The sequence below is a fragment of the Aquarana catesbeiana genome, linkage group LG06 (assembly GCF_042186555.1).
Source record: "Aquarana catesbeiana isolate 2022-GZ linkage group LG06, ASM4218655v1, whole genome shotgun sequence".
Taxonomy (NCBI): Eukaryota; Metazoa; Chordata; class Amphibia; order Anura; family Ranidae; genus Aquarana; species Aquarana catesbeiana.
Genome location: NC_133329.1, coordinates 275,526,938 through 275,554,055, shown reverse-complemented (window position 1 = coordinate 275,554,055; position 27,118 = coordinate 275,526,938). Strand labels below are relative to the sequence as shown.

At 40.9% G+C, this 27,118-nt stretch overlaps 1 protein-coding gene across 1 annotated transcript in view; it reads right to left on the bottom strand.

Annotated features, from left to right (window-relative positions):
- Positions 1 to 19,500, bottom strand: part of FAM237A (family with sequence similarity 237 member A) — a 76,598-nt gene extending 57,098 nt beyond the window's left edge. The window contains exon 1 of the mRNA XM_073633388.1: positions 19,403 to 19,500. The gene's annotated coding sequence lies outside the window, so the exon portion shown is untranslated. The remainder of the gene's footprint in view (positions 1 to 19,402) is intronic.
- Between the last annotated feature and the right edge of the window lie 7,618 nt (positions 19,501 to 27,118).

The following is a 27,118-nucleotide window of genomic DNA, read 5'->3' as shown; positions in this document are numbered from 1 at the left end:
TATTCTTGTGTGTGTGTGTCACCTTTGCCTGAAAGACGGAAGTATTCTAACCTTGTAGTAACCTTCCAATTGTTTACTAACCTATTGGTAAAATATTATCTTATATTAAACAATATTGCTCAATGCCACTGTCAAATTATCCCTCACATTCTTGAGTTGCGTGATTGGTAACATTTCTTAGTGCTCCTTGTATGCTATTATTTCACTCTCTATTAAGTTGCTTCCTTTCATAAACATACTTAACTAAAATACTTTCAACATAAGATAATATGATATACAGCCCTACAGTAGTGGGCACCTTGTTTTGTTACACTGTCAAATATAACTGAGGCTATGCCCTTGGTTTAGCAACAGTTTAACTTTGGTAAGAAACTAAATTCATTATGTAAATTTTACAACCATGCTGTATATTATGTATGTATGTATGTACCGTATGTATATTCTGTATAGCTTTGGATATAGTATATTTCCTAACCTCAATTGTTTATGCAAAAAGTGTACAGTTCTTTGTGCACCACGTTTAATGTATTGCATCAAGTTATATGAATAATTATTTCCAAAGGTTTAACAAAATGTGTGAATGCATGTTGCTTTTAACCTTTTTTTTAAATAGCAAACTTTGTTTCTAGTTAAGCTACATTTCTAAATACATAGCTACCAATGCCCTAAATATATAGCCATCAGTTGGCCTATACGTATTGTAACATGTAAGTTCTGTTTTTATTACTAGCTATACAAACTATGGCCCAGGACACCATTTCTCCTGACCCCCAAAATAAGTCATTCTGTAGGTAACATACCGTAATCTTTTTTGAGGAACCATTTGCAAAATGATAACCTACCAGTGTGAATCCTAGCAAAAGCTGGTCATCTCTGTACCAATTCTGCCACATATAATACTAATCATCACCAACAAATGCACACTTGTCTTTCTCCCACTACTTGGATAAAAAGTAGGGATGAGCTCGATGTTCGCTCGCCGGACAGTGAACAATATGGGGCATTCGCGGGAAATTTTAGCACCGCGGAACGCCCCATAATGCACTGCGAGATGCACACCTGACCTGCATGGTTTGGCCAATCACAGCGCACTCTACAGAGAGAGCCATAATTGGCCAAAGACAGGGTGCCTTTGGCCAATCATGGCCCAGGGGGCCTAAGTCCACGCCCCACACTATATAAGGCTGTTTACATAGTGGCCATGTATAGTGTATGACTGTGGATGGAGATAGATTGAGCTAGATTAGGCAGGCAGGTTAGTTAGTTAGCTGCAATGTATTTGATATATATACAGTCAGTCTCTCCCAGGCTCCTCTCATACACATTCAGGGATCTCTGATCCGTGGTCAAGTTCGGATCTTGGTCCTCTCCCCCAGGCCAATTTAAACTCAGCTGAGACAGACAGCCAGTGCATTTGGCCTGGGAACCTCAGACAACTTCTGTCTAGGAGAGCAAAAGGTTGGTAAAAGCTATTAAGTTGTGTATGTGGAAGCTGACAAGCTGTAGGCTTGCTCGGTCTGGTAGTTAGGACCTGTAAATATTGTATAGTTAGTGCCGAGACACAGCTAGATTTCTGTTTGGCTCTACTCTATATTCAGGTGGTGTATTCATAGATAGATAGATTAGATATATCTATATACTCTGCATTCAGTGTAGCATATATATGTACACAGTATATAATAGAGTGTGTACAGTTTCTAATACACTTTAGGCAGTGTACACAGTATAAAATACAGTGCAGCCAGTGTACCATTTCTAATACAGTGCAGGCGGTGTATACAGTATAGTGTGCTGTGAAAAGAAAAAATCCCCATTATGTCCGTAAGGCCACCAAGGAGAGGCAGGTGCTCACAGGCCACTAAAAGAGGGCAAGCAGCCTCTGTGTCTACATTCAACAGTGGTGGTCGTGGACATGGTGCAGCCTCTGCAGGTGGCCATGTGGCATGCTTGTCCTTTTTTTCTGTTGCTGGACATGTTATTAAGCCACAACATGCAGAAGAATTGGTGGAGTGGATAACAAAGCCATCCTCATCTTCTGTCACCCAGGCTCATAGTAGTTTACATTCCAACGCAGCTGCCAAAGTGGCATATTCCACCGGCTCCTTGTCCACAGTTACTCCTTCCATAGCCCCACCATCATGTACGGAGGAGTCCCCAGAATTATTGGGCCACAGTGTCGGTTACATGCTGCTGGAGGATGTGCGGCAATATGAAGGCTCCGATGTTGGTTCCCAGATGGAGGAAGGGAGTAATGTGAGTCTAGAGAGAGGGGGTGCCTAAGAAGGACAAGAAACTGTCAGTCATGTTCCCCAAGCTGCAGCATACTGCCAAGTTTGCTCCAGTGATGAGGAGAGAGGGGATGATGGGGGTCACTGACCATACTTGGATGCCTGAGAGGAGGAAAGTGAGGAAGAGGAGGATGAGGCACAACTCCAACGAGGCAGGATGTCCTCCAGGGTTCAGCTTAAGGGCAGCCACCCTATTGCATCACACCACGGAGCCCCGCAGGTGCAGATCGCTGCTGACTTTTAAAATTTCCTTGGTGTGGGCCTTTTTCGACATGTGTGCAGCAGATCGCACTGTTGCTGTTTGCAGCCTATGTCTGAAGCGGATCAAGTATGGCCAGGACAGCAGCCGCTTGGGCACCGCATGCTTGACCAGACATATGATGACCTGCCATGCATTCCATTGAGCTACTTTATTCCACAATAAAGTTTTATTGCATTTTATTCCATTGGCAGCAGCACCTGAAAGACCCACATCACACATCACACACATCATAGAAAAAGGCAGACTTCTTGCTCTTCATCTGGGATCTCAAACCCTACTATACCTCCAGACCTCTCAAAAACCTGCACTGAGAAAAATGAAGGTATAGCAATAGGTGCCACAAGTACTTGCAGCCAATCTGCTGGCAGTACACCACCTGTTGATTTCAGCAGGCAAATTTCCCTACCCCAAATGCTGAACCGAAAAAAAAAAATTCAAAAAAATTTTCTGCCCCTGTTTAACTGGGGCATGTAATTACAATTTTTGAAATGATTTTTTTTTTTTCACAATAAAGTTTTATTGAAAAAACAGTGATCGCATTATGACAATAATCGCATTATAACAATACAATGCTCAGCAAACTACAAACATAGTAGTATAACAAGTTGCAATACTGACTTCCATCAACCAAGATTGTTCTTGCACGTATCTTATATGAACAGACAAGTATGCTATAACAAAACACTGTTATACCAAACATATATGCGGATAAAGTATCCATGTAAGTTTAGCAGAGGAAATATAGAAATATAAATGAAATTTGTAGAAGAATAGTAAAGAAAAAATGTTTTAAAAATATTTAAGAATATCATGAGATTGTAAGGCTTTTGCTCATTGTTCAGGTGTTCAGGTGTTGGTAAGGGTTTTGTAATTTTCAGAATATTTATAAACAACCCACACTCTCCAGAGAGTGTTGAAGCTCTCTATAGTTTCGTGTGCTATGGCTCTCATTTCCTCCATGCCATATATGTCATGAATGTTAAGAAGCCACTCTTTGATAGTGGGCGCTTTTGTTGTTCTCCAATATCTGGTGATCAGGGCTTTTGCAGCTGTAAGGAGGAATCTGGTTAGAGCGCTTGTACCATTTCATTGTGCCATTTGAAATATTTAATAAGCAGCAAGCTGCCGTTAGCGGGATTTAAGTCTCAGTGATGTGTTTAATTATGTCACAAACCTTTTGCCAAAATGGACGTATCAAGTCGCATTCCCACCAAATATGGTGTGTCGTTCCTTCTGCCCCATTGCCTCTCCAACATAGGTCTGATACCATAGGGAACCATTTGTGCACTTTAGATGGAATATTGTACCAGTTTGTCAAAAGTTTGTAGGAAGTCTCTTGAAGTCGTGTGCTGATCGAACATTTGTGTGCGAACACGCAAGCATGAAGCCATTGATCATCACTGAAGGTGGTGTTTAACGCTTCCTCCCAAAACCTTTTATGTTTATTTGTTTTGGTTATTCCTGGAGATTGTAACCAAATATATGCCAGAGAAATTGTTTTCTCCTTTTTTTCAGGTGTTAAACAAACCTCCTCGAGTAAAGATAAGGGCTTAATACAATGAGTCTAATCCTGTCATAAGGTCTCTAATAGAAAAAACTGAAAAGTGTGATAATTCCTGAAATGTCTTCATATAATGTTACTCCTCATGTTATGTTTATGAGTAGTCCTTTCTTCTCTGCTTAACATTTCACACTGTCCTGTGTCACTTTTCCCCAGTCAAGCAGTATAGGTATTTGCTGTAATAGAAAAAAGTCCTGTGCTTGATGGAAAAGCTTCGGGTGCATTACCCAGAAGTGTCACTAGGTGTCATTAGTGGATAGGGCATCTCAATAGGAACAGCTGCCACAATTTACAGTTCAAAAACGGCATCCATCATAGAATGTCAGTTTCCGGGTATAAGTGCAAAACAAGAAAAAGATGAGAACTGTTCATCTGATATTCATGGGACCAACAATGTATAGCCGTAAAAAGAACTGGATTAAAAACATGTAATTTTATCAGTGAACAGGTGAAACAAACGGAGCATAGCTGCATCCGTATATAGCCTCTGCAGAATGGCAGTAATGGACTTTCAAGTTTAGTCACTCTGTTCAGGTCTCTTCCTGGAACCTGAATCCTTTGGCCTCATATGAAAACTTGCCATGATTTGGGCCTGTGCGTTTGTTAAATTTAGATTTCTTGGAAGAAGGAGGCTTTGATGGCGATGTCTGTGGGGAGTGAGGTGTTGTTGAGTCATGCGATGGGGCCCTGAATTCCTGATACCACTCAGGGGGGTCAATCAATGGTAGTTGCATATGCTCACAAAAAGCTGTGATATCCTCTGGCAAGCGCAGGTAGTATTCCATCTATATGGAATACCCTTCTCTTTCAGGACTTCCAGCAGGGGATGCAATGCTCATCTGTTTTTGAGGGCAATGTGAGAAAGGTCCTGGAATAAAGATATAGGTTGATCATTAATGATAATGTGATAATATTTTCTGGATTTGTGCAGAATTTCCTCCTTGAGTGAGAAGCTTTGTAAGCAGCATACAGTGGCTTTCGGAGGGGCTGTGTCTGCAGGGCGCAGATTCAGTGCCCTGTGAGCCATGATAAATTCTATGTCCGTATCTTTGGGACGTTCCAAAAGTTCATCAAAAACAGCCTGTAGTGCTGGTTTTATCGGGGCAGATTCAATGGTCTCGGGGATCCCTCTTACTCTAATATTTTGTCTTCTCCCCCTGTTGTCAAGATCCTTTAGATGTCTATTTACTTGAATAAAGTGGTTAGCATGGGCATGTACTACAGATCCCAGGTGCTCAATAGCCCTGTCCCTTTTAGCTTCTGTTTTCTCTGCATTTGCCATCCGCTCACTAAGGGAGAGGAGGTCTGCTATCAGTTCAGTTATAGCTGAAGAGAATGTGTTTTTGATGTCAGCTGCTATCTGTGTCATCTCTGATAGCTGTACAGGATGATCTGTGTAATCAGTGTCTCCAACCAGATCCTCCGCAGCTGACAAGGAGTCTTCACTTGGGTCTGCCTCGTGTTGCAGCGTCGCCATCTTTGATCCAGTGCAGCCTCTCATTCCTGGAGTTTGTGAGCCAAAGCACTCCGGTATGCTGTGGTTTCCGGGCACCGAGAGCGAGCGTTGCTGGCTGGGACCTGTAGTGAGCTTGTCCCTCTTGCCCATAGCCAAAACGAGCGGGCTGGAAGGGGATTAAGAGCCGTGGGTGTGAGAAGCTCCTCTAGTCAGCGTCCATTCCCGCTGAGCACCAATTCACGCCCCCTTTGAAATGATATTTAACAGCAGGGCCTGTTCCTGCGCCCAACAAGAGTAACGGTGAGGGGTTACCGTGTTCTGGCACCACCAACACCTAGGGCCCAATGTTTCTGCCCCTGTTTAACAGGGGCATGTAATTCCAATTTTTGAAATAATATTTAACAGCAGGGACGTTCCTGTGCCCAACAAGAGTAACTGTGAGGGGTTAACGTGTTCTGCCACCACCAACACCTAAGGCCCAATTTTCCAGCAAAGTATATAGTGCAGTCTGTATAGTGTGAATATACTGCATTTCAGAGTATATATATTGCAGTCCGTATAGTATATACTGCATTTCAGAGTATATAGTGCAGTCTGTATAGTGTATATATACTGCAGTTCAGAGTATATAGTTGAGTCAGTGTAGTATATATAATACAGTGTAGGGTATAAAGTGCAGTGTACAATATATAATATAGTGTATTAAGTGGTTAAGGGGAGCCCTATGACAGAATTAAGAAAAAAATGGCATGGGTTCCCCCATGCATACCAGGCCCTTTGGGTCTGGTATGGATTTTGGGGGGACCCCCGCGCCATTTAAAAAAAAAATTTGGCGTGGAGTTCCCCTTAATATCCATACCAGACCTGAAGGGGCTGGTATGGACGGGGGACCCATGCAGTTTTTTTCAATGATTTTTTTTTTATGTATATTGCCGGGATCTGAGCAATTTGAAACAACATTTTTTCCTTTGTAAATGTCATTTTGCTGCAGTACTGTTCTTAAAGTGGGAAAAATGCGCTACTTTACAAGCAGACTAAGGGAACCCCCCAGGCACGATATTCAAAGGAATATTTCATTTTTATTGTTTCACTTTAAGCATTCATAAAATTACTGCTCCTGAAAAAACGTCCGTTTTTAAAAACTTTTTTTTGTATTGATACATGTCCCCTGGGCCCAGACCTGGGTCCCCAAATGCTTTTTATGGCAATAACTTGCATATAAGCCTTTAAAGTGAGCACTTTTAATTTTTCACATTCGTGTCCCATAGACTTTAACGGTGTTCGCATGTTCGCACAAATGTTTTGTCTGTTCGCAAGTTCTGGTGCAAATCGAACTGGAGGGATGTTCGGCTCATCCCTAATAAACAGCAGATGACCTATCATTTATTGTAAAAAAATAGTGTAGCGCTATGTGTATATACAAATCATAAATATAATATATATGAACAGTGGATCAATTCGTCCTTTGCGGGACAAAAACAGTATTGAAGCAACACTAAGTGATACAAATAAGCATATAAAAGTGACTACAATAAATGGGTAGTATGAATCAATATTATAAACACAAGTATTAGGTGTAAAAAACGTATATATGTAACAAATCAAATAATATAGTCCATTAAAAATTGATGTTTAGGTCAATAGTGACTAGTGGAATAGAAAACCATCACCAAAAGTCTATAAGAATAAAAATGAAAAATAGAGAATAAAAATAAAAAATAAAAAATTCCCAGGGTTTCCTCCTAAACGAAGCGGTTCACTTCTGGTAGATGAATAGATAGATCACAGATGGGTGAAAGGTCTAGATAGGTGGCAGGACCATCACCGAAGCATCCAAGGAGGCTTACCGGAATCAGATGACTTGAGAAGACTTACGTCTCACAAGTCTAAGAAAGCTTAATGACCTCCAGGTCTAGCGAGATGAATCGTCAGATGATCCTCAGCTTAAAAAAAAAAAAAAGGGGGGGGTCTCACCACAGCTTCAAACGTCCCCAAGACAGTCCAACAGGCCCAATGGATAATTCAAATATCATGCGAGAAAGAAAGCTCACATGGCATAATAACGTTTTAAAAAAGCATCAATTTATTAAAATGGAAAAAATGAACACTCACATGATAGGAGATCAAAAACGGCTCATATAAAATCATTCGCGGTAATAGTGAGGGGTCCACCCGACATGTTTCGGCTACCAAGCCTTCAGCTACCAAGACCCCAGATGAAGGCTTGGTAGCCGAAACATGTCGGGTGGACCCCTCACTATTACCGCGAATGATTTTATATGAACCGTTTTTGATCTCCTATCATGTGAGTGTTCATTTTTTCCATTTTAATAAATTGATGCTTTTTTAAAACGTTATTATGCCATGTGAGCTTTCTTTCTCACATGATATTTGAATTATCCATTGGGCCTGTTGGACTGTCTTGGGGACGTTTGAAGCTGTGGTGAGACCCCTCCCCCCCTTTTTTTTGGAAGCTGAGGATCATCTGACGATTCATCTCGCTAGACCTGGAGGTCATTAAGCTTTCTTAGACTTGTGAGACGTAAGTCTTCTCAAGTCATCTGATTTCGGTAAGCCTCCTTAGATGCTTCGGTGATGGTCCTGCCACCTATCTAGACCTTTCACCCATCTGTGATCTATCTATTCATCCACCAGAAGTGAACCACTTCGTTTAGGAGGAAACCCTGGGAATTTTTTATTTTTTATTTTTATTCTCTATTTTTCATTTTTATTCTTGTAGACTTTTGGTGATGGTTTTCTATTCCACTAGTCACTATTGACCTAAACATCAATTTTTAACGGACTATATTATTTGATTTGTTACATATATACGTTTTTTACACCTAATACTTGTGTTTATAATATTGATTCATACTACCCATTTATTGTAGTCACTTTTATATGCTTATTTGTATCACTTAGTGTTGCTTCAATACTGTTTTTGTCCCGCAAAGGACGAATTGATCCACTGTTCATATATATTATATTTATGATTTGTATATACACATAGCGCTACACTATTTTTTACTATTTTTGCCTTTGCCTGTGTCTAGAGATGTGTCAGCTGCTAATTGTATATTATAATCACCTCCTGCTTTATTATCGTTTGGCGCAGCGCTGTACTCACTCCCTTATTGACCTATCATTTATTTAAAGTATGTCTCAAGACAAAACATTTCCTCTTTTGAAAAAAAGGGGAGAATAAGAATCTCTGCTTTTGAAGGTTCTAGACTTCCCCCACCTACTAATAGAAGTGTTTTTATTGCCACTGTCCCTGTTAGAGAGTCACCCTCATTTTATGTCTAAGGAAAGAATGGGAAGCAAAATTTCCTGTATTGGGCTACAGAAAGCAAAAAAAAAAAAAAAAAAAAGACAGGGCCCTAGAAGCTCATACTCAAAAAATAAGCCAAACAATTAAATAGGTATGCAAATATCATAGCATCCTTGCTCAGCCAATAATTAATGTCTACAATTTATGAATTTAGAAACTGTGATCTGATTTTGAACACCGGAGGACTGACATCTCGCGCAATCAGAACTTTGGGACCTGCTGCTTCTTGCCTCTGAATGTAGTTGTAAGCAACTACTTAGAAAGGAAGCTTATCTATGGAGTTTGTACTACCTCATTTCTTATTTCCACTTGTCTTTGTAAGTTCTTATTTGGTTCTCCACCCTTTATCTACCTGGGGTCATTTTGAATTGTGGTTATTTTATTAATGTATTTACCTATCACTTTTTATGCCTAGCTCTGCTGCTTTTCTGTTTTCATCTCAAATTTCATGGCAATTGTTGATCTTCAATTTTGCCTTTCTTCTATGCTTTGTAGTTTGTCCTTCAGATAGTTTTTTTCAGAACTCTTCCTGTTCATAGTAACCTTGCTGTATTTTTTTTCTAAAGCTTCAGGCAGTTAATTTGTTTTAAGAATCTCTGATCAGTTAACTAGACTGGTTAACTAGACTGAACAGATCACTCAGTATGTCTTAAAGGGTGATTTGTTTGACTGGGCATTCATCCTGTTACTCTAAATCAAATCAATATTTGGTGTGATTACCCTTCAAATCTTACACTTCCACCCAGGTTCACCCATCTACTGTCTGGAGAAGTCTGGTTAGAAGTGGTCTTCATGAAAAAATTGTGGTCAAAAAGCTCTGATGTGGAAACAAGGCTAAGTGACTCAAATATGCATGAAAACAGGAACTGGTATGCAGAAAAATGCTAGCAGGTCAGGACTGACTGGACTGATGTCAAAGAGCTGGAGAGTAGTACAATAGGATCCTTGCAAGTTTGGGGCTGCATTTCTGCAAATGGAGTTGGATATTTGGTCAGGATCAATGTTGTCCTCAATGCTGAGAAATACAGGCAGATACTTATCCATCATGCCATGCCATCAGGGAAGCATGCCATTGCCCCCAATGTTATTCTGCAGCAGGACAACGACCCAAAATATACAGCTAATGTCATTAGGAACTATCTTCAGCATTAAAATATGCTCCTGTCCTAGGTAAGTCCTGGAAGTGATTGTTAGGCCCCCACGGACCCCTGATCTAAACATCATCAAGTCTGTCTGGGATTACATGAAGAGACAGGAGAATTTGAGGCAGCCTACATCCACAGACAATCTGTGGTTAGTTTTCCAAGATGTTTGCAACAACCTACCTGTTTGCTTGAAAAACTGTGTGCAAGTGTACCTAGAAGAATTGATGCTGTTTTGAAGGCAAAGGGCGGTCACACCAAATATACTGATTTGGCTTTCTCTTCTGTTCATTTACCTTCCATTTTCTTAATTGATAAAACTGAATTATTACCACTTCTATATCTGAAAACATTCTTAATTTACAGAATTTTTTCACACCTGCCTAAAATGTTTGTACAGTAGCATATTTATTGTATATACAGAAAGCAGCATTCAGTGATTGTCCGAATACAAAACAGAGGAGTGTATATACATAAAACCTGTTGCACATCCCCTTTAAATATATATGAACCAACAAAAGTGCAATAAACAACCAACATATACCATAACTCAATATATAATGTCTCAATAAATATATACTGTTGAACAAATCAGTACATACAAATACATTTATATAAAATAATGTCCCACAATCGGAAACAAATATGTTAATATAAATGAAAAATCTCAACAATAGAAATAAAGTCAATTCACAGGTGAAGAAGTGTTGATGGAAATCACACATGGTCACTCATGTGCTTCAACACCAAACCCAGCCTCTTACCAGAGATATCAGACCTCTAACATAAAGTTCATAAATGCATAAGGACTAGCCATAGTAACTGTCAGAAGAACCCCCTCAGGCAGTCATAACAACTCCTCAAAACGTCATATGGACCATGGAGAGAGGAAAATGACAGACCAATAGGGGTTCATTTACTAAAGGCAAATAGACTGTGCACGTTGCAAGTGCAGTTGCTCCAGAGCTTAGTAAATGAGGTAAACATCACTTTGTAAAGAATACCCAATCACGTGCAAGGAAAATAAAAAAAAGCACTTTTGCTTGCACATGATTGGATGATGGAAGTCAGCAGAGCTACTATTCATTTAATAAGCTCTGAAGCAACTGTACTTGCAGAGTGCAACTGCACTTTGCAAAGTGCACAGTCTATTTGCCTTTAGTAAATCAACCCCATAGTGCAATACTATCACAAAGTTTTATTATAAAAGGCATATTTGTTTGCGATTGTGGGACATTATTTTAGATGAGTGCATTTTTATTCACTGATTTGTTCCCCAGTATAAATTTAAACAAAATTAGACATTATATATTGAGTTATGGTACGTTTTGGTTGTTTGTTGCACGTTTGTTGGTTCATACATACTTAAAGGAAAAGCACAACAGGTTTTATGCATATACAACCTTTTGTTCCAACGTCTGCTTTCTGGTGGCTACACTGCTCTGCAGTTGTTTGGCCTTCGGTCTATCATCTATTCTAAGGTAGTATGCCTTTCAGTTATCTGTATTTATCCCTTAAGTTCTTTTAACTCTTGTATATCTTTTGTTCCCCCACACCATTTCCTCTGGTACCCTAACCTACCATATACTGGTAGTTTGTCCTAAAGTGGGCTTCCATAGATTGAAGCTCTTTCCAAGGTTGGCAACCCTTCTCGTTAACCTGTGGCCAGGTCTGCTCCTTATATTGGGTCTTGTTCCTTTTTTTTTTTTTTTTTGGCCTGATCTTCTTTTACTGACCTGGGGCTCATAAAATGTACCTGTAAAGCAACTTGTGGGTCACTATCTGATGAAAAACTATAAATCCCAACAGCAGCTTTCTTCTCTGGGCCTCATTCATTTTTGTATTTTCACACATATGTTTGTATCTTTCCATTTCCAATAATGAGATTCCATCTTTATTGTTCCATCTGTTATTTTTTGCTGTAAGTTTGAATTTGATTAGTTATTGTGAGGCATTACAGACAGTTTTTATCATACAAGCTTTAATATTTAAGTCAAAAGCTTTTAAGGGTTGGAAAATAATACTGTCAGTCCCTCTTTGCTGTCTTCCTTCCTTGTGTAAAGGAAATGCTTCATTGAAACCATAAAACAAAACAGAGGGCACACCAACCTAGTGCATTATCCTCAAAATATGTATTTTATTGTTAAAAAGGTGGTAAGTTATATACTCACAAACTGACAGGTGCATCAAAGCTTAACATAATAAAACAGTCACTTTCATCCATGATAAATCACATCAACAATGGGAATCCAACTAATGCACTAGGCTGGTGCACCCTCTGTTTTGTTTTATGGTTTCAGTATATCCAGACATCCCCAATCTTAAGAGGGCAGCAAGACGAGGCATGCCCATAAAAGCCAGGATGGGAATATAGGCAACTGTTACCTCTGGGGTCCACTCTCCAGCATAGGGGATTGTGTATTTACTGTTGGAAGGGAATGCTTTATACCTGTGTATACAGGTATAGTATATGTATGGATAGAGCATATCCATAAACGGTACATATGTATCCATTTGTGACAAATATATCTCTACTGATTAGAACACTGCCAACATTTTAACCTTTAACCTTTTTAACTTTGTTTTTCTGGTCATTTACCAAAATAGTTTTAAGTAAATATTTTCAATTCAATTTTCTCTCTATAAATAGGCAGACTTTTGTTACTAAATACAAAAATTGGTGTAGATCCGTGCTAGGGCAAAAATGTATACAGCTGCTGTGCACTGTGTCCTGATACAAACACTTCAAATATAGTAAAGCAATAGTGCAGCGCTCTAGTGCTCAAATACCACATGCAATTGAACTTTGGTAATCCATAAAGTAACAAAAGTGAAAGAAGTGAAATATTAAAAGTGATCAAAAACAGTCCAGGAAAAATAGAAAACATCAATTTCAGTGATCCCACAGCCGTGATGGAAACAAGAGACTCCAAGAAAGCTAGGTGACACCCTTCACTCTCATGCTTTGCTTACTGGACGGAGTGTGATCCTCTAATAAGAGTGGTCAACATGCGCTCTTATTACAATGCCAAACCAGTGTCTCCAGCAGGCAGGGAGGTCCCTCTCAGAATGGCGACCAAAGCAGCTCCAGCAACCAGGCAGCGGTAATGAAGTCTTACATACCTGTTCCTTCACTGGTTAGTGTGTCCTCTTTGACCAGCATTACCGGAAATGAAATGTTTCTGGTAACTGTTGATTAGTCCTGCTTGGAGGAATTACAGGGAAAAGTAGCTTTGGAATGGCTACCGGGGGTTCACTGGCTCCGTCAGCAGCTTTTTTTCAGTGTGGCTGTCGGAAATAGGTTGCTGGAGCTGTTTTGGTCGTCATTCTGAGAGGGACCTTCCTGCCTGCTGGAGACGCTGGATTGGCTTTACAATAAAAGAGCGCATATTGACCACTCTTATTGGGGGGTCACACTTCGTCCAGTAAGCAGAGCATGAGAGTGAAGGGTGTCACCTGGCTTTTTTGGAGTCTCTTGTTTCCATCACGTCTGTGGGATCACTGGAATTGATGTTTTCTATTTTTCACGTTTGATCAATTTTAATATTTCACTTTTTTCATTTTTTTTTTTACTTTATAGATTAGTAAAGTTCACATGCATGTGTTATTTGAGCACTAGAGTGTTGCACTATTACTTTAACAGACTTTTGCTAGTGTTTTCATGTAATGTAAGTTGTGAAGAAAACCCTTACCAAACAATCAGTATTATTTCCCTGCTCAGGTCCGGATGGGATGGGAGGGTTTCTGTTGGTTGCTGTCTATTGATCTACAAAAAGCTTTTGACTTGGCTGTTTCATACCAATATTTATTGCAACTCTTGAACATTGGGGTTTTATTCCTCACTTTTTGGGGATTTTATGTGCCTTCTAATCAACCCCACAGGCACAAGTAATGATGCAAGGTATTTTTTTCCAACCAATTGCCATTCCGTGGGGCACTAGACAAGGAAGCCTGCTTTCCCCCTTGATTTTTGCGATAGCAATCCAAACCCTGGCAATTGCAAGTCAAGATGATCCAGACATCCCTGGGGTGTATTGCGGAACACAGGTCCATAGGTGTGGCCTTTTTGTGGATAACCTCTTCCTATTTGTGACTTCCCGGCTGGTATCCGCACCTAACATTTTGCGTTTGCTTTGGGAATTTGGAACAGTATCAGGAACTCAACTAAATGTGTCTAAGTCTATGGCCCCTAATGTGACAGTACCTAACACAATGCTTGATCGCCTCAAAGAACAATTTCCATTTATTTGAAAAGAAACCCACATTCCCTATCCTGGAATTCATCTTGCCTCCGCTATAGAACTACTTTATAGCTTTATTACCCACCTCTTTATAAAAAGCTTGAGGCTGACTTGCAACAATGGTCCTTGTATGATCTTTCCTGTCTAGGCAGGATGAACGTTATTAAAATAACTTACTCCTTCAACTCCTTTATTTTTTATCACTCACTACCAATAAGCCTGGTCTGCTCTGACCTAGTAAAATTTCAATCTAAAATTCTCACTGGGGTTGGAAATTACATTGCTTATCCAAAAAGATTTTGTTCACTCCTAGTTCACAGGAAGGGTTTGGACTGCCTAATATCCTGCTATACTACCAATCGGCACAACTAGTGCAAATTTTGGTGGTCTACTCATGGACTTCTAAACCTGATTGGATACAGATGGAAAGAAAAGCGACCCCTTGCCATCTGTTAGATTATTTATTGTGGTGCCCAACCAAACATACACCTATTCTCGCACCCACCCTTACACATTCCTTCGCCCTGTGGCACAAGCTGCAATATAACCAGAACTTTATATCATCCTTTTGCTCTTTAGCACATATTTTTATTAACCCGCTATTTCCACGGGACCTGGATGTTGGTGGATGGACAAAGGGCCGTACAGAATTGGGCATTTTTTCACTCCCAGATGTCCTTTTACCATGCAGTACTGTTTAAATACTTTAGAAATGGCTCCCACTGAACGCTTTTGGTTTTTTCAAATTACTCTCTCTCTACACTCCATTAGACCAGAAGCGTCTGAACAGACGCTGCTTACGCCCTATGAAAAGTGGTGTACAGGACTAGGGTCAGAGGGGTGCTATTTCCACAATTTATGGGTTGCCACTTGGCTCCTCAATAAGGTTCTTCTACGTGGCAGAATGGGATAATGATCTTTTAAATGGCATAGACCTCAAACTGTGGCACAGCTGTTTTCTACACTTTTTTACAAGTATTGCAAACATTGCTCTGATAGAGGCAGTAGCGGAACTTCCGCCATAGCGACCCATGTGGGCGCTATGGGGGCCGCAGCTGAGTGGGGCCCAGTGAGGATGAGGAATGCAGACATCTCACCTGCAAGTGCAGGGCGATGTCCTGCTAGGCGGTCGCCTAGGAGCGCACTGCTGCCTAGCCTAGCTGGGAGGATGCAGGCCGGCCCGGATGGATCATCATGTGAGTGTGGCATGTCAGTTTGCGGGGCCTGATGGCAGCCACGGCTCCGCCGGCATAGTGCTACCTCTGTGTGTTCTGACTCTGCAGTGCTGCTGACCATGCAGTGTGCAGACTTCACAGTCCGTCCGACCAGCGCTGTCCGTGTCTGCCAATTGAATTGGAGGTGATGCCGCCGCCTGCCAAACCCTGCCAATGCCCATCACGATTGCAATTAGGCCGCTTCCTGTGTGCCCAGTGAAAGGTGCTGTGACAGCCAATGAGGTGCTGAGCGCAGGCGCGGTGCACCGCCCACCTTATCGTGACGTCGTTCCCTCCTCCAGTCCCACCCACAATGGAGCAGCAGAGCGCGTGCAGTGCTTTGGCTGGCTGTCCCACACGGTCTGCACTCTGGAATGGAGGCTCAGGCTAGAGCTGAGAAGAAGGTACAGTCTGATGTGTAACAGTGTCAGTGTGGCCTGTAATTGGTACAGTCTCATGTGTGTAACACAGTGTGTCAGTCAGATAGTGTGTCCTGCAATAATTGCTGCCTGGCTCAAGCTGTAGACAGACAGTTTTATACACAGTCTGTAGCTGCAGCAATCATATTCAAACTTCACAGTGTACAGTATAATGGCATCATATACGTATTTATTATAATATGGACAAATATTGGATACCGTATTGTGGGAAACATGGGCAAAACCCAAGCCATACTGCAAGCAGGTACACATAGATAAAATCCACCCTCCAGTCCTCCAAAATTCGTTTGCTGTATACACTCTACACACTAAGCTGTTGCCTGGCTACTGTGCCACATGAGTGTGGTAATCTGTTGTTCAATGGTATTAGTTCATTTTTTTGGGGGGGGGCTGTTTGCCGGAGGGGGGGGCTAACAACATTTTGCTATGGGGCCCTGTAATTTCTAGTTTTGCCCCTTTATAGAGGCTAATGTGAAAGTGCTCATGAGATGGTACTTAATTCTCGGTTGCCTTGTTAAAATGTACCCAACTGCCTCACTATTGTGCTTTTCGAGGCTGTAATCTTTTAGGGACTATGTATCATGTGTGGTGGGAATGTCCCAGGGACCAGGCTTTTGGAATGGTATCTTCACTTTGCCGAGTAGGATCACTAGGGTACCTGTTCAACAAATGCTCCTAATTGCTCTTCTTAATGAGTCCACCAACAAGATCTCTAAGAGCTCTCAATGTTTAATATCTTTTATCCTACTTGGTGCCAAAATGACCATAGCAAAAGCCTGGAACAATCCTCGTTGTTGGTTGCATGGCAAGGAGGAAGATATCATAGATTATGGCCCATGAAAAAAATCATTGGCATTCTTAATGATAAGGTTAAACCGTTTGAGGAGATATAGGGTACTTGGGCTCAATATATGAAAATACAGCTTGATGCCTAACAGACTTTTCTGAATTTCAGAGGTGAATGTCTCAATCCAAATCTTCCTTACCTTTTCTTCTCTCTTCCTTTTTCCTCACTTCACAGGATCCCTTCTTCTGGGAATCCCTTTCCACTTCCTCATTTGGTTGTCATAAAGCATTGCAGTACTTAATACTTCTATTGATTTCCATGTTAGCTAACCTGTGCTGCGTTTTCCCAGGGCAGTTGTTACTCTTGCAGTTAACTCTATTGATTTGGAAACATTGTTTTTGTTCCAATACTTGTAGTGTTTTGGATTACCATGTGATGTTTGTAATCTTATAGTCTCATCTGCAGAAAAGTATTGTACTATTCCTTTTTCTGCTTACTTTTAGGAGCATTCACACCTGAGCATTTTTTTCAGCTCATAAAACGGTCGTAAAACTCCCCCAAAAAAACGCCTGAAAAATGCCCAACAAGCAAAATCCCATTCACTTTAACGGCATCTGTTCACATCTGAGCGTTTTGTCATCTAAAGCAAAACGCCTGAAAAACACCTTAGCTCAAAAAAAAAAAACAAAAAAAACACGAGCTTCTTTGAAGGAGATTACTGGCGTTTTTCTGCTTTTTACATTGGTGATCTGTACAAAATCGCAGGAAAATTGCAGTAAAAATGTGCGACTTTGAAACGCGCACGTGTGAATGCAGCCTTAATTTTTAAAAAAAAAATAAAATAAGTGTATCTAAATACAGGATATGGTGACTGCACTACTTTTCCTTTCTAAGGCTTTATTTTCGTCTGGTGATCCTGCCAATAACACACTTCCTCTCTTAGGGTGGCTAACTCACTATGTCCAGCAAAGCCACCCTTGGACAGCAACACTGGCAACCAATACATTAAAGTCTAACTCCAGCTAGAACCTTTAAGCAGTTACATTAACTTTTTTTTTTTTTTTTTTGAGATAAACATGCTTTTATTCCTATAACTATATGAATATAAGCTGACTCTTGCAGGCAACGCTGTCTGTGTTAAATAGTTTGTCTTAACCCTGTAGCTGCCATTTTGCTAGACATATTAGCCAGTTGGCCCCACCAACTGTCCCCCCTCAAGCTGAAAAGACAGCAGACAGGGGTGTACACATGCCATGATGCTTTTCATTGAACTGCATCAAGAATTATCCCCCCTGTCATATTCAGTGGACAGTACCACCTGCAAAATGTGACCAATTCAGATGAATAGGGTTGTGTTGTATCTGTATGCAATGTGTGCGATAGCTATATTAAAAAGTGGGTTTTATGGAGGTACAGTAAAACAGGGAGTGAGGAGGCAACATAATTCCTTGGGACTGTCAAACACCCTCTGAAAAGTGATCCACAGTGGATAGCTTGTAAAAAAGAGCGCTTATTGGCAGGATTATCAGGTAATACAACTATGTTGCGGGTGGACTTTTAGAGAGCAAACTCTACAATACAATAAAATAATAACAATAAATAATATAAATAATAACAATAAAAATATTGATCTCAAAAAATTAACTCACACCTGTGTAAGTCACTCCAAGGTAACATAATTAGATCATATACTTCATTACTGCTTATGCAATGTATAAAATAGTTTTAATATAGATAGGCTGAATCTGTATGATTTAAAAAAAAGGAGACGTAAAATAGACTTTTATGGGATCTTACACTTCATGCATTATTACTTTTTGTGCTGCGGTTTAAAAGAAAAAAACACCTGTGGTATTAATGCAGATTTCTAGGTAATGCAACCTTTTTACATCAAGTGTGACTTATTTAAAAAAAAAAAATTCTAGTAGCATGACAGTTTCTGTCTTTAATACTTTAAGTACCTGACCCAGAACAAGCATACAGCCAGTGAAGTCTGTGTGAAGTCAGAACCTGTTGCAGGTCACTTGCAAGGGTTAACATGGCAGACAGGGAACTAGCATTTTCAGAATGAGAGATATGTAGTGGCAGCCTTCATATCTCTTCTATGACAGGTTTCCTCATAAGTATATATATATATATATATATATGTATATTTATAGATGTTTTCAATGAGCTAATTGCTTCTGATATACATACAGCAACATAACTTGTAAATGATTAGCAAAGTTAAAGCATGCCATAAACATGTACTGTTCACCAGGTAAATTTTCTGAAAATTCCTTTAAGATTTTATCATTCAGTTGAAATTCCTCAAGAAAATTAATAAACTATGTGAACATGAAAATATATCAGAACATTGTTTTTTTTTCTAGGAGATCCTGGTCAGGTCAGAATCAAAATGAAAAGGTATAGATGATCAATCTAATTGGAACAGGCAGTGTCCCTGTCCAGCGTGCTGAATGTCAGTTCCCCTACTTGTCTTGTGTTCTGTTGCTCATTCAGCCTAAAATTGATCATATTTGCTTTGTGATTTCTATGTCTACACATACAACCCCCCCCCCCCCCCATGCCCTCTTGTCACCTGAAATCTGTTATTTCTCCAATTGCCCCATTTTCTTTGAATTCTCTGTAACCTTAATATGTAATAATTTCATAATCCAATCTCACAGTTGTATCTTACCTCCTTCAGTTGTGCTATTTGTCAGAGAAGAAAATCTTTTATTCCCAGGAAGGTGAAACTTCTCTGACTGCCCTGGATCTGTGTCTGATCCCGATTTCACAAAGCCTTCGGTTGCTCTTTTTTTTAAGGAGGGGGAGTGACCGGGACTCCTTTTTATTGTACGTCAAAGCTCAGTGAAAAATCACCCACCCTTTGGATCTTGGATATCTCAATAAACAGTCAATGCACTAAATGCCAGGTAATCCTCTATTATCTCAATTCAGCATGGAATATAGTCTCTGGGCTGTCACAAATAGCTTCATTGAGCTATGAGATGCTATTGAACAAGTTGGGAAGCTTAAGCCAGGGGCACATTATTAACTATCCCCATGTGTCGACCTTTCGTCATCACACTGTTTTCACATAGTTAACTCTTCCTGGATTCATCATCAGCTCTTTACTTTACGAGTCATTAGCAAAGTGTTATATACTTAAGCCAAATGCTATAGTCAGATAATGTTAGCTTTCCTGTTGATTATTAAATATTTCTATCCTAATTTTGTTATGATTTAGTAGTTATATGATGGACTTTCATTGATAGATATAGTGTACTTCAGCATTTTATTTAAATAGTTTGTCTTTTTTCTTTTTAACATAGTCCTGCAATCTTTTCGTTTCCATAGGATTATCCTTAACGAAGGGTATGACATATTATAATAAAGCTTTGTGTCATAATACTTTTAAAGCTTTGTCAATTATCTTTAGCTAATGTAAAATCTTCTATTTCCAGTTCATACCAGGAGGCATGCATTGTGGTCCATTATTATTGCATGCATGTTGGTTTGCGTTGTGTAGGGTTAATGTGTTGTTACAGCATTTACTTTCTTCTTTTTTTTTAACTTCTTTTTTTTAAATATTTTTGCATAATGATACTTCATTTAACTCTGAACTGTGCATTGTGAAGCACTGCAGTGCATTGATATACATTTTTGTGCATTGCACTACATACAAATGCAGACATGCTGAATTTTTACACAACGACACCGACAGACATGTATGGTGTGAACAGGGCATATAGAAAACAACTGGTTTCTACGCGTCCTTGCATTGAGCCTGCATTGATCATTTCTGATTGACGCAACTCAACTCACCTGGTGTGAATGAGCCCGACTCACTGTTTACTGTCTTGTGGCCAATAAGCTAAATCCTCTGTGTTACCTATGCCCTTTTTAACCTTAACTTGGCAATAGATGGAACAAAATTCAACCGGTTCAGCAGGGACCATCTAAATTTAATGTAATTTCCAAAATAATTTTAAAATATTTTTAATTCTGCAGCTTTAACCACTTACCGACCGGCCACTGTATATATACGTCATTACTTTAAAGATGGATATCTCGGTAACGGCAGCAGCTGCTGCCACAACCGAGGTATCCATCTTTAGGGCCAGTGGTTCTGTACACAATAATGGTGGTCTCTGCAGCAGGTTCGCCGCAAGATCATCGTTATCGGCGGCGGGAGAGGTGCCACCCCCCCTCCCGCCGCTCTCCCGCGCCCTCCGCCGCTTACAGGAGCCGTCGGTAGCGGCGGAGGCGATCGAGTCCTTTCCCTTCCTCAGTATGGAGACGAGTGAGGCTAAGATGGCGCCCACCCGTCTCCATACCATAGGACGGCCGGAGCAACGTCATTACGTCAGCTCCGCCCACTTCTCTTAAAGGCACATTTTTTTGTGTCTTTTTTTTTTAAACGACTTTTTTTTTTTTTTTTTTTGCATTAAAGTCTAAATATGAGATCTGAGGACTTTTTGACCCCAAATCTCATATTTAAGAGGACCTGTCATGCTTTTTTCTATTACAAGGGATGTTTACATTCCTTGTAATAGGAATAAAAGTGATCCAATTTTTTTTTTTAAACATTGAAAAAATAAATAAAATAAAGTAAAATAAATTTAAAAAAAAAAATTTTTTAAAGCGCCCTGTCCCGACGAGCTCGCGCGCAGAAGCGAACGCATACGTGAGTAGCGCCTGCAAATGAAAACGGTGGTCAAACCACACATATGAGGTGTCGCCACGACCTGTAGAGCGAGAGCAATAATTCTAGCCCTAGACCTCCTCTGTAACGCAAAACATGCAACCTGTAGAATTTTTTTAAACGTCGCCTATGAAAATTTTTAAGGGTAAAAGTTTGACGCCATTCCACAAGCGAGCGCAATTTTGAAGCGTGACATGTTGGGTATCAATTTACTTGGCGTAACATTATATTTCACAATATAAAAAAAATTGGGCTAACTTTACTGTTGTCATATTTTTTTATTCAAAAAAGTGAATTTTTTCCAAAAAAAGTGCGCTTATAAGACCGCTGCGCAAATACGGTGCAAAAAAAAGTATTGCAATGACTGATATTTTATTCTCTAGGGTGTTAGAAAAAAAACAATATATAATGTTTGGGAGTTCTAAGTAATTTTCTAGCAAAAAAAACTGTTTTAAACATGTAAACACCTAAAATCCAAAACGAGGCTGGTCTTTAACCAACTATTGACTGCCGGCAGTATATATAGTGCGGACTGACGGCAGTCCGCACCCAGATGTCACTTGCCACATGCACACAGGGGATTGCGGTTGCTGGCACACGGCTGCTTCGATGGGCTGGGGGATCATGTGATTGCGTATACTGTGATTGGTCCACAGCTATCACATGGTACCTGGGCCATTCACAGCACCTTGTACCATGTGATTAGCTGTAGACAATCACAGATCACTAGTAACTACTAGTCACTAGTACAGCTTTCATGAATGTAACCCATTCATGACTGTTAAAAACTCTGCTGTTACAATGATCATAATTGTACAAGCAAACAAAGTGTAAATAAAAAATAAAAAAAATCCTGATCATCCCCCCAATAGTTATAAAACTATTGTAAGCTGACTAATGTTATGTTCTTTGACTTTAATAAAATGTTTTTAAAAAAAGAAAAAAAAATGTTAAAAAACAAAGAAAATGTTTAAAAATTTGAATAAAAAATTATTAGTTTTAACATACTGTCACCAGTAGGGATGAGCCGAACAACCCCCCCCCCCCCGAACACCAGAACCTGCGAACGGACCGAAAGTTCGCGCAAACTTTAGAACCCCGTTAAAGTCTATGGGACTCGAACGTTCGAAATCAAAAGTGCTAATTTTAAAGGCTAATATGCAAGTTATTGTTCTAAAAAGGGTTTGGGGACCCGGGTCCTGTCCCAGGGAACATGTATCAATGCAAAAAAAAGTTTTAAAAATGGCCGTTTTTTCGGGAGCAGTGATTTTAATGATGCTTAAAGTGAAAAAAAAAGTGAAATATTCCTTTTAAATATCGTACCTGGGGGGTGTCTATAGTATGCCTGTAAAGTGGCGCGTGTTTCCCGTGCTTAGAACAGTCCCTGCACAAAATGACATTTGTAAAGGAATAAAAGTCATTTAAAACTGCTTGCGGCTTTAATGTAATGTTGGGTCCTGGCAATATGATTTTCATCCAAATCAGTGAGACAAATGGCATGGGTACCCCCCCCCCCCAGTTCATTACCAGGCCCTTTGGGTCTTGTATGGATATTAAGGGGAACCCCGCACCCAAATTAAAAAAAGGAGAGGCGTGGGGCCCCCAGGCACTATATACTCTGAACAGCAGCATAAAGGCGGTGCAAACAAGACAGGGACTGTAGGTTTGTTGTTAAGTAAAATCTGTTTATAATTTTGAACTGGTACATTTTTAAAGTGTAGCTCCAGCCAAAAAATCTATTTTTAAGCTTTTTGGAAAACATAGGGAAGGGTTATCACCCCTGTAACATTTGTTTTGGTGTCTGTGCACCTCTTCAGAAGATTTCACCTCACATTCTGTCCCAATGACAAATGTTTTTTGAAAATTAGTTTTTTTTAGTGAAACAAGGATTGGTGATAAAGCATCAGTGGAGAGGAGACACGTTTTTCCCATATTAACTCTTATAGGAGAGAATTTCCCTTCCTAGGGGTAGATTTCATCTCACTTCCCGTTGTCTCCTTCCGTTTGCAGGTAGGAGTCGTTTGTAAGTTGGATGTTTGAAAGTAGGGGCCTGCCCTATATACTCTGCAGAAATTGGGGCCTTAGGTGTTGGTGTTGCCACAACACTGTAAGCCCTCAGTTACTCTTGGTGGGCACAGGAACGGGCCCTGCTGTGAAATATTGGATCAAGAATTGTAATTACATGCCATTGTTGAACAGTGGTAGAAAAATTGGGCCTTTGGTGGTGGTGCTGGTGCCACAACACTGTAAGTCCTCACAGTTACTCTTGGTGAGTGCAGGAATGGGCCCTGCTGAGAAATATTAGATCAAGAATTGTACTCGTCCCTGTTAAACAGGGGGAGAAAAATTGGGCCTTAGGCACTTCTGCCACAACACTGCAACCCCTCACAGATACTATAGCTGGAGCGCAGGAATGAGCCCTGCTGCAAAGTATTGCATCAAAAATTGTAATTATCAGCCTCTGTTAAACAGGGGCTGAAAAATTGGGCCTTGGGCACTGGTGCTGGTGCCACAACACTGCAACCCCTAACAGATACTCTAGTTGGAGTGCAGGAATGAGCCCTGCTGCAGAGTATTGCATCAAAAATTGTAATTACACGCTCCTGTTAAACAGGGGCAGAAAAATTGGGCCTTAGCCACTGGTGGTGGTGCCCAGAACCAAAAATGTTCTTACAAGCTATGAAAATTGAGGAGGAAGAGGATTGTCACTCAGCATAACAGGATAGTCATTAAGCATCAGCATTGAAGGGATCTCGCATTAAAAAAATAATTATTCAGTTACATCAGCATTAGGTGTTTGGTAGCTGGTGATCCAAGACTGATTCATTTTTATGAAGGTCAGCCGATCGACCGATTCGGTGGACAGGCGCACCCTGTGATCGGTTACAAAGTCTCCAGCAGCACTGAATGTGTGTTCTGAAAAAACGCTGGATGCAGGTCAGGCCAGTAGCTCAATTGCATACTGTGCAAGCTCTGGCCAGTGATCCATCCTCAAGACCCAGTAACCCAGAGAATTTTCGGTGGGAAAGGTGTCCAAGTCTGATCATGCCCCTAGGTATTCCTGCACCATGTGAATCAGACGCTGGCGATGGTTGCTGGAACCGATCATACCTTGGGGCTGCGGACTAAAAAATTGTCTGAATGCATTGGTCAGATGGCCACCTTTTCCACCGCTCCTTCTGTGACTGATCGAAGCCTCAGCAACACGTTGTCCAGGAGGACCAGGAAATTATAACCTCCCAGGCTCTGGAAACGCGTTGCACAAACATTTCTGCAAGGCCACCCGAAGATGTTTCATCCTCTGCTCCCTCTGCGACAGCAAGATAAGGTCCGCAACCTTACCCTTGTAACGTGGATCAAGGAGTGTTGCCAGCCAGTAATGATCCCTCCCCTTGATACCACGAATACGAGGATCCTTCCGCAGGCTTTGCAGGATCAGGGAGGCCATGCAGCGTAGGTTTGCTGAGGCATTCGGTCCAGAGTTCTCTGGGTCACTAAGGACGGCATGATCCGCAGCCACCTCCTCCCAGCCACATACAAGTCCATGGGTTTCGTTGGACTGGAAATGATCCCTTGAAGACTGCTGCTGATGCTGAGTGCCAGGATCCACCTCCATGCTGACACAATCCTCCTCGTCCTCTGTGTCCTGTGTGATCGGCGGGCATGCAGGAACACGGTCTGGATAAAGGGAGCCTTGAGAGGTAAGGAAGTTGTCCTCTTCCTCCCTCTGTTCTGCCTCAAGTGCCCTGTCCATTATTCCACGAAGCGTGTGCTCCAACAGGTGGACAAGAGGGACAGTGTCACTGATGCATGCACTGTCACTGCTCACCATCCTCATGGCCTCCTCAAATGGTGACAGGACAGTGCATGCATCCCTGATCATAGCTTACTGGTGTGGGAAAAAAAACAAGCTCCCCTGACCCTGTCCTAGTGCCATAGTCGCACAGGTACTCATTGATGGCCCTCTGCTGCGTGTGCAGCCACTGCAGCATGGCCAACGTTAAGTTCCACCTGGTGGGCATGTCACAGATTAGGCGGTTCTTGGGTAGGTTAAATTCCTTTTGGAGGTCAGCCAGCCGAGCACTGGCATTATATGACCTGCGGAAATGCACACAGACTTTCCTGGCCTGCCTCAGGACATCCTGTAAGCCTGGGTACCTGCCCAAGAACCGCTGCACCACCAAGTTAATGACGTGAGCCAAACAGGGCACATGGGTCAGTTGTTCCTGTCAGAGGGCGGAGAGGAGGTTGATGCCATTATAGCAAACCACCATACCTGGCTTAAGCTGGCGTGGCGTCAACCACCTTTGAACCTGTCCCTGCAGAGCTGACAGAATCTCTGCCCCAGTGTGGCTCCTGTCCCCCAAGCACACCAGCTCAAGTACCACATGGCATCTTTTTGCCTGCGTGCTTATGTAGCCCCTTGAACAGAAAAAGGGGGATGACCAACTATTTAAGGAGAGGGAGCCGTGCCACGTCCAATACTCTATGAATACAAAACAAAGGGTTCCCCTAGGTGGACTTTTCCGGCACTTGCAAAGGCAAACAGGTGGGGTGTGCACAAAGTAAAAGGCATTTGTATAGTGATAAAAGGTATAATTTTATTCGTATAGGAAAATACATCGAGTAAAAAACAAGCAATAAATGTACATAGTAACACAATGAAAACTACATAGTAGCTATGATGAACAAAAAGCAATATATGATGAAAAAACTCTTCTCAGGTCCGACGCGTTTCGGGGTACTACATATCTGTACGGTCCTTCTTCAGGGGCAAAACTAGGAGAGAGGGTTTCATCTATGCTAATTAGAAAGGGAATGGAAAAAAGAAGGTCAGGTGATTGGTCAAACCTTAGATAATAATGTATGGGAAATTGGGATGATCTATTGATCACCTACCTGAAAATGCGATTAATTGCTTGTGAAAGTTAATAAAAACAAAAACAAGCAGGGCACAAAAAGGGGACAGGATGTGGAAATACGTATAGGTATTATAGCCAGTATGGATTATCCATACTGGCTATAATACCTATACGTATTTCCACATCCTGTCCCCTTTTTGTGCCCTGCTTGTTTTTGTTTTTGGATTATCCATACTGGCTATAATACCTATACGTATTTCCACATCCTGTCCCCTTTTTGTGCCCTGCTTGTTTTTGTTTTTATTAACTTTCACAAGCAATTAATCGCATTTTCAGGTAGGTGATCAATAGATCATCCCAATTTCCCATACATTATTATCTAAGGTTTGACCAATCACCTGACCTTCTTTTTTCCATTCCCTTTCTAATTAGCATAGATGAAACCCTCTCTCCTAGTTTTTCCCCTGAAGAAGGGCCGTACAGATATGTAGTACCCCGAAACGCGTCGGTCCTGAGAAGAGTTTTTTCATCATATATTGCTTTTTGTTCATCATAGCTACTATGTAGTTTTCATTGTGTTACTATGTACATTTATTGCTTGTTTTTTACTCGATGTATTTTCCTATACGAATAAAATTATACCTTTTATCACTATACAAATGCCCTTTACTTTGTGCACACCCCACCTGTTTGCCTTTGCAAGTGCCGGAAAAGTCCACCTAGGGGAACCCTTTGTTTTGTATATGTAGCCCCTTGAACGTCTACGGAGCACTGCTGGTTCCGAGGACAAATCAGCACAGGAAGAGCCCATGGAGGAAGAAGAAGAGGAGGGGGTGGAGGAGAG